Source organism: Bufo bufo, chromosome 4 (assembly GCF_905171765.1).
Source record: "Bufo bufo chromosome 4, aBufBuf1.1, whole genome shotgun sequence".
Lineage (NCBI taxonomy): Eukaryota > Metazoa > Chordata > Amphibia > Anura > Bufonidae > Bufo > Bufo bufo.
Window position 1 is genome coordinate 589,363,308 of NC_053392.1, and position 13,042 is coordinate 589,376,349.

The 13,042-nt window shown below is 45.2% G+C and overlaps 1 protein-coding gene across 1 annotated transcript in view; it reads right to left on the minus strand.

Moving 5' to 3' along the window:
- GPATCH2 (G-patch domain containing 2) overlaps positions 1 to 13,042 on the minus strand; it is a 124,522-nt gene that overhangs the window by 93,067 nt on the left and 18,413 nt on the right. The window lies entirely within an intron of this gene.

The following is a 13,042-nucleotide window of genomic DNA, read 5'->3' on the forward strand; positions in this document are numbered from 1 at the left end:
GAATAGTTCCTGGATCTTCCCACTTGGGGTCAATAGAGTATGTACATCGGGAGACATGATAATAACAGGCTGTGATTTATAAGAAGGATAATAACATGAAGAAAATATCACTTTTGGGGTCACTAGAAGCTGTACATGAATCATGTAAAACTACAGACGCAGAGCCCACGCCTAAATCCCGCCAGAGTCCACTGACGATCTGCCAGTAATACCAGTGAATGGAGTATTTTTTGATCTACCGGTTTGTATATACCATTCATGCACTTCAGAAGAAAATCATCAAGAAATAATGAACACAAAGTGGATTTTAAAATCCACTGCATGCTTAAAATTGCCTGAGATTCTGCACAGAAAAGTCACAGATTAGCCCCAGTCCCAGTTTTATAGTCACAGACGACCCAATATAGACATACACCAAATAAATATTATTTTTTACGAAGTACGAAGAGGCAATATCAATCCTGACAATAAACTAGCAAATCCTAACTCATGCGTGCATAAAGTAGCGGTATACATACCCATCCATAAAAATAAGGTAAAAATAAATAAAAAGAAAAAGAAACACCAAACCCTCTACCTAAAACACCAGATTTTGTTGAAATCCATAAAAGTGGTTTCTGAGATGGATGAAGAGCCACATAAATAAAATCAAATCAACTCAGTACATTTCGCCTGACCTGCCAGATCTTTTTAACTTATTGGAAAATTTGCTAGATTTAATATTGACACAGCGATGTGTAAATCAATATTTTCTGAATGAGCGATATATTTTAATTTAAAAATGTTCAAACTGCAGCAGTAAATCTATGCACTTAGCCCATGCACATCATCAGAGGCTTTGGCTTCTTGAAATGCGGGATTGAAATAGATGACGGCTTAGAGGACGCGCTCGCCATATTATTAGGACCCGATGCCGTCGCCTCCCCTGCGTCCTTAATCCAATCCTCTGTATGTGGCATTAATGACTGTATGCTCCATTAATGACAAAACTGTGAGTGCGAGGGCCTATATGTCCTAGAGGCAGGTCATACAGGCTGCTGGGGAGCCTCTGGAGATACAGGGTCCAGCCCTGGTTAGTCCTTTCCTCTTTGCTATTGGAGAACGTGTGCAGGGCTTCCCTCCCCTGAGGAACTGCACTTTTAGCAAACAAGGGGGTGGGATATGGAAAGGACCCTGGAGGTGGAAACAAATATCAGGCCCTTCTGTTCTGGGCAGCAAAATCCAGCGTGATAATGAGAGGCCCACTAAGGCCACTCTCTTCTATAAATGTCAATGTGTGGATGCTCTTCTTGTGGATCTCATAATTGAAGGGTTCGCAGACAAGCCTACTATTGGCCACCAGCACTCATGTGATAGACGCCGATTCTGGCCTCACAAGACTTGAAAAAGGAGTCCTTGCACTCTGAAACGCATTGTTTCTTAGAGGTCCTAGTAAAAAAGTTACTTTCATCCATTCTGGTCATGTTTTGTGCTCCAAGGAATGTCTCTACAAGGGTGGATTTGTAGGTTCCTCATCCACCGATCCTCTATATTTGAAGGGTTGTCTGTTATGTTATATATCACAAAAATGCTAAATAGACTTAGAGGCTGAAAGAAATTCAGATTACCCCCGACACTTTCTTGTAAATCCATCAGAGGGAAGACTGCTGTTTGCGGAGGCCTGCACGCTGTCTATGGAGGAACAGACATAAAAGAGAAGTGGCATGGAAGGTGGTTCGCTCAGATATTTTCGAAACTCCCGTAGAAATGACTGGAGAGCACACCGCGCATACACGGTGCACTCTCCTTTACTTTTAGGGACACATTGCGGAGGGACCCTCACCTAAATAACATTGAAGGCATATCCTAGCGATATGCCACCAGTGTCTGAGATGATAAAACCCCTTTAATCCCATCCTAGACGGGAGCATCTCCACAGAAGGATCATATTACACAGGTCAAGTAAATGGAGAGGGGAGGAGTGAGCAGCAGCAGGAGTGAGACAGAGGAGACTGGCACAGACAAAGAGACAAATGGGTAATTTATATCTCAGCCCAAGTGCTTTATTCACAACCATACAGATCAGTTCCTCTCTGTAATGTGCTCTGTGATCCTGGGGCTTCTTCAAAATAAGTAGGAGAAGGTTAGGAGGCAGATTCTCCTCTACTTTCTATGTGTATTAGATAGCAGCAGGTCTCCACCCACCATATCTGAGAGAACTGCAAAGAAGTCATTCACTATGCACAGAGGACAACTACTCAAATACCAGATACAAGTAATATAATTACCAGAAATAATGTTATTCCTCATGTGCACTCACTGTACTATTGATAAGTTTGTTGAAAGGGTAGTTACGCTTTAAACATGCCCGATCGTTCCTACCCCCGAGGTGGGATCGTTGATAAGTTTCAGGGAAATCAGAGTCAACTTATATCTCAATTGTATGGGGAATGGGATTTGACCTTTTTTCCTGCTGTCACTTGTCCATTTCTCTATCTGGCCATAGACACAAGATACGGTATTTATCTGCAGGTCACTGGCGGATCCAGCATTTGCTGCTAATCTAATCCTTTGTGTATGACCACCACAGACATCTGTCAGTAGATCTCACCAGATGTAGTCAGACATACCACTGGTCTGCAATAAATGTATCATGTCAATGGCCATAAACCTTAGATAGTTGTCAGACAGCTATTCCTCCTGACACCCCTACCCCATATACACATACGCACTCAGAAGGAAGAGGGGAACTGGTCTCTGCTAGACATCTCTGGTGGCAATTTATATCCTATGGGAACAAAAGATAAGGGGTTGAAAGCCAACATGCCCTGCCCTTCTTTCTGGAGAAATCTGCTATCAGGGGAGAGTCGGGACACCCTCGTACACATCAGTCAGTCCCACCAAAATACAGTTCTCGGCTATCTCCGGAGTAGCTGAGCGGCCGCTTCAGGGGGGTCTCCATGGGGTACAGGCTACCTGTTCGCATAATCGGTGGGGGTCCAGATCTAATAGTAATCTCCAATCCTGTGGATAGGTGATAACCTCACATAACCAAAATATCCCTTTAAAGGGGTTGCCTGAATTCATAAAGTTATTTTAAGTACCCCCAACCCTATGGGGCATGTTTAAGGAATCGTACTTACTTGCTTTCCGACGCTCAGTTCCAGCTTCCTGCATGTAAACTTCTGGTATGGACAGGGTCACGTGTGCCGATGCAGCCAATCGCTGGCCACATGATGATGAGGATATGTCCCCAAGTGGTACTTAGGGACAAGTCATGGCTGTAGCAGCGCAGGTAACCCCGATAATGCCAAAAGTTTATATGCAGTAGACCCAAGACAGAGTGTTGGGGAGCAGGTAAGTACGCTTCTTTCGACAGGCCCCCACTGGGTAGGAGGTGTATTTAAAAAAAAATAATAATATGAAGTTGGACATCCCCTTAGAGACCATCAGCTGAGCCTAAAAGAGTACATGACATAACCCTTACTAATACAAATGCCTTATTTTACATTACGCCCCTTGTCCCTTTTCAAACCCGGCAAAGTGCGCCCGTAACCCTGCACCGCTATTTTTAGTATAGAAGCTAGGACCTGCAATTAATGCCTGATCTCCGCCTAACAAAACATCTGTTTTTCTCGCCATGTAATTAGTAAAATTAATGAACGCTAATCCGTCCGCTCAAATGATTCTTTTGCTCCTGGAATCAATCATTTTAACACTCAATATGTTTTAACATAAACAGCGATAGATCAAGTCCAAATTGCTTCTACCTCTCTGCAACTTATTTACTACTCAAAGAAAATGGTCTAATGGGGGGAGGGGGGGGGGGGGGGTGCGGGTGTGCAGGAAGAAACAGACAGCGCATTTCAATTCCAAAACTTGTAAAAATGTAATAGTTATGGGTTAGGATCGCTCACGGCATACCATAGACATAACCAATAGAGCACAGAAGGTGGGTTAAAGAAGGGTTTGTCAGGCCCTGCCCCTTCCGCTATGACCGCACTATGGGTTAGGGGTCAGTCATGGATCCAAGACTGTGGCCTTCAACTACTATGACACGAAGCGAGTCCTTCTGGTTCAACATATCACTGTAAAGCGTTGATCCAGAAAAAGGTCAAGAAGACGTCACCATCACTCAATGTTCCCAGTGGGCTTCACAATCTTCTAGACCAGGCATGCTCAACCTGCGGCCCTCCAGCTATTGCAAAACTACAACTACCAGCATGCCTGAACAGCCTACAGCTATCAGGGCATGGTGGGAGATGTAGTTTTATAAAAGCAGGAGAGCCGCAGGTTGAGCATGCCTGGTCTAGACGGTTCCCATATTCTAGGAAAAAGCCTTCCTGACTGACCATAAGAATTAACTCCCACTACATGTAGCGGAAAGAAGCTTTCACCATAAGCATAGATGATTCTTTACTGTAAGAGCAGTGAGACTAAGAGATTTGAAAGGTGAGAGTTGCTCCACATGAGCAATGTCCACCATAAATCATGATCAAAATGAAAAGGGTCATCAATGTCAGATAGGTCCGGATCCCATAGGTGGGAGCTGCACCTGTCTAGAGAACAGGGGCCATACGCGGTGTGGTCTCTTTTCATCAGTATGGGGTTTCCAAAAATAGCTAAGTGAGCGTGTTCACCTATATTCGGGAGTCCCATAGCAGTGAACGGAGAGCGTACTCGACAAAGGCGGCCATCTCTCCAATCACCAATATGGGACTGGTGGAAGACAGCACTCGGCTATTTTAGGACCTCCTACAGCAGTGACCAGTGGGCATAGGTGGTAATAATGAATTACCCCTTTAATTGCTCTGGTGCATCAAAGTCCAACTTCTGTATCAACAAAAGTTATGCATTGCTTAGCAAAGGAAATGTGTAACCCAATTTACGTCACACGGCACTAGAACGCTTTTAGAAACCTATGGTGCCGACTTTAAAGGAGCATTCCCACCTGGGACATTAAAGGCATATTGTTAGGACCTGCTCCTATCTGCAGAACAGAACCCCTGAAGTGAACAGAGATCCGCTGCGCATGTGTGACCACCCCATCTATTCACTGGTATGAGACTTCTGAAAATAGCCAAGGGCCTGGTTTGGCTATTTCCGGCAGTCCCCTTAGTGGTGATTGGAGATGTGGCCACGCTTGCACAATGCAGTCTCCATTTGCAGCTATGGAGCATACTCACTTGGCAATTTTCTGAACGCCCATAGCGTTGAATGGAAAACACCCTGCGCTGGGAGTCCCCTAACTTTGGAGGCCCCATTCTCTAGAAAGGATGTCTAGGACCTGCTCCTATCTGACATTGGTGCCGTATGGCTAACGTCTAGGACCTGCTCCTATCTGACATTGGTGTCGTATGGCTAACGTCTAGGACCTGCTCCTATCTGACATTGGTGCCGTATGGCTAACGTCTAAGACCTGCTCCTATCTGACATTGGTGTCGTATCGCTAACGTCTGGGACCTGCTCCTATCTGACATTGGTGTCGTATGGCTAACGTCTAGGACCTGCTCCTATCTGACATTGGTGTCGTATCGCTAACGTCTAGGACCTGCTCCTATCTGACATTGGTGTCATATCACTTAACATCTAGGACCTGCTCCTATCTGACATTGGTGCTGTATGGCTAACGTCTAGGACCTGCTCCTATCTGACATTGGTGTTGTATGGCTAACGTCTAGGACCTGCTCCTATCTGACATTGGTGTCGTATCGCTAACGTCTAGGACCTGCTCCTATCTGACATTGGTGTCATATCGCTAACGTCTAGGACCTGCTCCTATCTGACATTGGTGTCATATCACTTAACATCTAGGACCTGCCCCTATCTGACATTGGTGCCGTATGGCTAACGTCTAAGACCTGCTCCTATCTGACATTGGTGTCGTATGGCTAACGTCTAGGACCTGCTCCTATCTGACATTGGTGTCGTATGGCTAACGTCTAGGACCTGCTCCTATCTGACATTGGTGCCGTATGGCTAACGTCTAGGACCTGCTCCTATCTGACATTGGTGTCGTATCGCTAACGTCTAGGACCTGCTCCTATCTGACATTGGTGTCATATCACTTAACATCTAGGACCTGCTCCTATCTGACATTGGTGCAGTATGGCTAACGTCTAGGACCTGCTCCTATCTGACATTGGTGTTGTATGGCTAACGTCTAGGACCTGCTCCTATCTGACAATCTGACATTGGTGTCGTATCGCTAACGTCTAGGACCTGCTCCTATCTGACATTGGTGTCATATCACTTAATGTCTAGGACCTGCTCCTATCTGACATTGGTGTCGTATCGCTAGCGTCTAGGACCTGCTCCTATCTGACATTGGTGTCGTATCGCTAACGTCTAGGACCTGCTCCTATCTGACATTGGTGTTGTATGGCTAATGTCTAGGACCTGCTCCTATCTGACATTGGTGCCGTATGGCTAACGTCTGGGACCTGCTCCTATCTGACATTGGTGCCGTATGGCTAACGTCTAGGACCTGCTCCTATCTGACATTGGTGCCGTATGGCTAACGTCTAGGACCTGCTCCTATCGGACATTGGTGCCGTATGGCTAACGTCTAGGACCTGCTCCTATCTGGCATTGGTGCCGTATGGCTAACGTCTAGGACCTGCTCCTATCTGGCATTGGTGCCGTATGGCTAACGTCTAGGACCTGCTCCTATCTGACATTGGTGTCGTATGGCTAACGTCTAGGACCTGCTCCTATCTGACATTGGTGTCGTATGGCTAACGTCTAGGACCTGCTCCTATCTGACATTGGTGTCGTATCGCTAATGTCTAGGACCTGCTCCTATCTCTAAAACAGGAACTCCAAAGTGAACAGAGAGCATCTGCCAATGTGTGGTCACCCTACGTTCACTGAATTGGGAGTTCCAAATATGCTGAACGCTGGATCAGCTGTTTCCGTTAGTCCCATAGAGGTGAATGGAGAGGTGGGCGCGCTTGCGCAGTGCACTCTCCATTCACCGCTTATAGGGCTTCCAAAAATAGCCAAGTGTGCTCTCTCAGCAATTTTAGGAAGTCCCATAGCGATAATTGGAGAGCATGCTGCGCATGTATGGTGTGGTCTCCCTCATTTCGAGGGCTCCTTTCTCTAGAGTTGGGACCAGCACCTATCTGATATTGATGGCATGTCCTAGCGCTATGCCATCAATGTCCCAGGTTAACCCTCACGCACTACAAATGAACGTAAGAGATTAAAAACGGTGGCGTGCCAATCACACATTGTACTAGGAAGTAAACTGTCCTAGGGGAGAATAGGATGCTCTGTAGATGCGCTGCAAAAAAACGCCTACAGAACAGTAGGGACTCCTTGAGCCGCCATATGCAGCTTTCTCACGTGCTGCTAACTGTGGTAATAATATCAATTAAAATAATATGCGGCGCCAAACAACCCACAAAATCTTACTTCATCCAAGACATAAAGGAAGCAAGAAAAAAAACATCCGATCTGCGACTGGAGTTCAAGGGTACCAAATATCTAAGGAGACTGAAAAAAATGACTCGCCGCCAGATCTGAACTTCCTCACTAGAAAATTGAGTCAAAATAGATTTTTTCTAATTTACAATGAATCAAAAAGGGAAAAACGCCGGAGCGTGGCAAAAGTGGCGCAAATGTATCAAGAAAGCAAATGAATAAACAGTTGAGGAGATTTATTGGGGGAAAAGGCGATAAATTCTGGCGGGATGAATTGATTTTTAGTTAAAGGTATAACTGACAATTTATTGGGCGGGAAGATGCATTATTTGGCGATTGTTATCAGCCTCCAGTAAAACTGATTTGTGTCCTATTGTATTTTATGGAAAAGGCAGAGCAACTCTCAGTGATTTAGATTAAATGTATTAATCATAACCACACAGTGTGAACTATATATCTGCTATTAAAGAAGATTTTTGACATTTAATTCTGTAGCAATATTTTGGCTCTGTACCCTTCTTCCTAAATCCAATTCCTGCTACAGTCGGGAGATCTCTTCCCTTTTAATTTTATGAGGCTTAAAGTAGCATTTAACCAGCCATGCGGTAAATAATGCGGGATTACAGATATTTAGTGTTTTGTTTCCCTTTCCAGAGGGCCGATCCATCAAACGGAGACATAAAATACCTTCCCGTATTATTATTTTTTTCCTGCCTATTTCTCATATTTTGGGTTTTATAGTACTATTTGAGAATAATGGAAGCGGCGAATTGAAAGAATAATCAGATGGCTTGATGCGTGTTTGAGGAAGCCGAGGCTGGGAGGTTAAAATGCAGTCGGCGGTTCTGAGATATGACATGTCCTTTATTTTACAGGAATCTTTCTGCGGCTCTGGATTGGAGCTAACCGCCATATGGCTTAAAGGCTATGGACACCTTCTGGGCATTTTTTTTTTTTTTAATCGCATTTTACTCCTTTTGGGCTATAATTATTTTTTTCAATTGGCCTTTATTAAAATTTTTTAGCCGTTTCTGAGACACAGGGGTTAAAACAATCAGTCTGTTAGTAAGCTCTGAAATGTTCTTTGAATCCCCTCCTCTGACAGCTCATGTGTAGCTCCTATCTCTGATCTCTTGACCTCATAACCACTTATTTAAGCCATATTCTTATCAGTTTGATAAGATGGCAGGATTCAAAGTAAACAGAAAGTCACAGCTTGCAAACAAACCGATTTTTAAACCCCTGTTCCTCAGAAACGACTGAATATTTTTAATAAAGACCAATGTAAAAAAAATAAAAATTTAGCCCAAAATGAGCACGATGCAATCATTTTAACAAAATTGCCCCCAAAGTGTCCATAGCCTTTAATAGAATTCTCTATATAAGATTTCCGGATAGGCTGATTGATGAGGGTCCGGCGGATGGGACCAGTGCCGTTCAGGAGGACGAGACAACATTTGTCCAGCCGGGACACTGGTAAAGGGCAAGAAAAGAAGTCTGGACTTTTTCCACTAAAATGGATGGAAGTTATGAATGGTGCTGGGAGCACTCCATAGTTTCCATAGCTCCCTTTCATCTATATTTCAATACAGAATGACCGTTTATATGCGGCATGGTCTAAGTGATTTCCGAGGCTCTAACTCAAGAATAGGTGTCCATGTTTTGGAAGAAGACAACCCCATATTGAGGTGACTTTGGAGACAATCACTTGTCAGCAGGGAATGGGGTTGTCCCAAAATATAAACTCATCCCCTGTACACAGTATAAGGAATAAGTATCTGATCAGTGAGGCGCAACTGTTGGGACCCCAACTGTCTAAAGTTCTCTAAATGCGTGGAGCAGACGGAGCTCGGTAATCTTTTGCAGTCCCACGGGGAAGGAATGGAGCAGCAGTGCACATCCTCGAATACTCCTGTTTGCATAAGCAGTGGGGTCCAAGTGGTCAGACCAGCACCAATAAGATGCTCATCTGCTATTCTGTGGATAAGAGATAAGTTTATATCTTGGGAAAACCACTTTAAAAAGTTTTTTTTTTTTTCCGGGTGTTTGATATTAACTATCCTGAGGATAGGACCTCAGATTGGTGGGGTCCCACTACTGGCAACTGAGTAGTCGGACCCCAGTAGAGTTAATGCCTCCCCACAGTTTAACAAGCACAGCACCTAGGCCATAAGACTGTTAATTTTGACATCACTGGCCTAGGAGGAGGATGCAGCACTCACTGGAGCCCTACTGTCTCTTTAAACAGGGAGCCAAACCTCCGCCAATCTAATACAGACGACCTATCCTGAGGACAGGCCATCAATATGAAAATCTCAGAAAACCACTTAAAGGAATAAGTTACAATCAACCTATTATTATTGATGATGATACGTCCTGACCGAGCCGACAGATCCTCTATACTACACCGCACAGGAGAGCTGACAGATCCTGTATACTACACCACACAGGAGAGCTGACAGATCCTCTATACTACACCACACAGGAGAGCTGACAGATCCTCTATACTACACCACACAGCAGAGCCGACAGATCCTCTATACTACACCACACAGGAGAGCCGACAGATCCTCTATACTACACCACACAGGAGAGCCGACAGATCCTCTATACTACACCACACAGGAGAGCTGACAGATCCTGTATACTACACCACACAGCAGAGCCGACAGATCCTGTATACTACACCACACAGGAGAGCCGACAGATCCTCTATACTTCACCGCACAGGAGAGCCGACAGATCCTCTATACTACACCGCACAGGAGAGCTGACAGATCCTGTATACTACACCACACAGGAGAGCCGACAGATCCTTTATACTACACCACACAGGAGAGCTGACAGATCCTCTATGCTACACCACACAGGAGAGCTGACAGATCCTCTATACTACACCACACAGGAGAGCCGACAGATCCTCTATACTACACCACACAGGAGAGCCGACATCCTCTATACTACACCGCACAGGAGAGCCGACAGATCCTCTATACTACACCGCACAGAAGAGCCGACAGATCCTCTATACTACACCACACAGGAGAGCCGACAGATCCTCTATACTACACCGCAGGAGAGCTGACAGATCCTCTATACTACACCACACAGGAGAGCTGACAGATCCTGTATACTACACCGCACAGGAGAGCTGACAGATCCTCTATACTACACCGCACAGAAGAGCCGACAGATCCTCTATACTACACCACACAGGAGAGCCGACAGATCCTCTATACTACACCGCAGGAGAGCTGACAGATCCTCTATACTACACCACACAGGAGAGCTGACAGATCCTGTATACTACACCACACAGGAGAGCAGACAGATCCTCTATACTACACCACACAGGAGAGCTGACAGATCCTCTATACTACACCGCACAGGAGAGCCGACAGATCCTCTATACTACACCGCACAGGAGAGCTGACAGATCCTCTATACTACACCACACAGGAGAGCCAACAGATCCTCTATACTACACCACACAGGAGAGCCGACAGATCCTCTATACTACACCACACAGGAGAGCTGACAGATCCTCTATACTACACCGCACAGGAGAGCTGACAGATCCTCTATACTACACCACACAGGAGAGCCGACAGATCCTCTATACTACACCGCACAGGAGAGCCGACATCCTCTATACTACACCGCACAGGAGAGCTGACAGATCCTCTATACTACACCACACAGAAGAGCTGACAGATCCTCTATACTACACCACACAGGAGAGCCGACAGATCCTCTATACTACACCACACAGGAGAGCTGACAGATCCTGTCCTGGTATTAGGATTGGTGAAGGATTTTTCAGTCCTGAGACGACCGCTCACATTTTCCCCATACCGCAAGATAAATATTACATGTGAACACAATCTTCATTAGTTTCATTGTAAAATGTTCCTTGTTTTGTTGAAAAAGATAACATTTTTCATGAACCACATTAATGAGAAAAATCATGTTCAAACAAGCGATGGGAGAAGTCCCTCATTGTACAGGGAGGCAGGTGGCGTGTCACAGGCCCTCCATTGTAACGCGGTTTAACACGCTGGCCTCTGATCTCTGACCGCCTATAATTCAGCGCAGAGAAATGCATGCGTTTCAGATGCATCTATTTTTATTTTTGCTTGACTGGCTGCTTGACTGCTGACGGGATTTGTAGCCCATTTTCTGGGCTTATTGCAATCTCATTCTGGTATTTTATGGGGGCTATTACAACTGATAGATTAACTCCGAGCTGGTGGCGATACTACAAACTAGAGTGAGCGGCGAGAGGGACCGAGCGCTGCGCTGGACGCTGATCTAACCACATTTACAATATTCAACATTATACTACGGTCTGTATTAAATCAGTATCACCTCTGCTGCGTATATATGGGAAATAAGGCAAAGCCTATACATCTATATCAGTGCATGTCTACACTACGGAGGATTAGAAGACTCAAGCGGCTAAGTAAATGTGGACGTCATCTCTGTCCATGTATTTTGCAGACTGAAGGGGCATATGGAGATTATATAAAGCAGCCCTCCAGCTGTTGCAAAACTTCAACTTCCAGCAAGTCCTAATAGCTGTAGGACAGGCATGCTCAACCTGCGGCCCTCCAGCTGTTGTAAAACTACAACTCCCACAATGTCCTGCTGTAGGCTGTTTGGGCATGCTGGGAGTTGTAGTTTTGCAACAGCTGGAGGGCCGCAGGTTGGGCATCCAGTTGGGAGTCCAGTGCTATAAGAGAATCTTTCCATTTAAAGAGGTATCCCGAAACACATTGCAGGCTCTGACCGCTTTTCCTTTTCTGATGGCTTCAAACCAGTAATGAATGACCTATGACCCCTAGGTATAAATTGTCCTATGTCACTGACCACAAGGCTCTGTTCACGTATGACCAAGTCCGTATGTGCTGGTTATTCTATGCGGAGGTTTCACATAGCCACTAAGCAACAACCATCAAAATTAACTGACTTGGCTGCTTCCCTCAACCCAATGAGATCAGTATAATTATCTGCAGAAATACTCTGTGCTGCTGGAAACTTGCTCCTACGACTCTTTGGGTATGACATAAACATCCCTATTCTTACTAGGGTTCTTCGGAATTTACATAGTGGTGACCTATACGTATCGATAGGTCACCAATATGATATCAGCGGCCTCATTGGTCACATGGCCTATGGGCAGCTCAGCCCTACTAAAGTGGATGGGAGCGAGTTGCAATACCAAGCACAGCCGCTATAAAATGTACGCTGCTGTGATTGGTGAGCTGCGGAGGAGGCTAAAGACTATGCCAACTACTGAGTCGGACCCCCGCCGACCTGATATTGATGACCTGTCCTGCGGATAGGTCATCAATATGTAAATCCCAGGGAACCCCTTTAAGAGGTCACTGACTGCTCACCCCTTCCTGCTGCTCTGATCATTTCTAAACTGATTTTTTTTAAAAGAGGAACCAAGGCACGCAAAGAGGTCTTGCTCGTACCCAATCATGTCACCCAAGGACTAACAGCATTACTGATAAAGCCATTAAGTTCTTACAATTGCCACATCCGCTCGGTCACATTAATAGTCGCGTCACCTGCAGACGAGTCACATAGCAATAACATCTAGGCAAAAAAAACACCCACTGTCCATCAA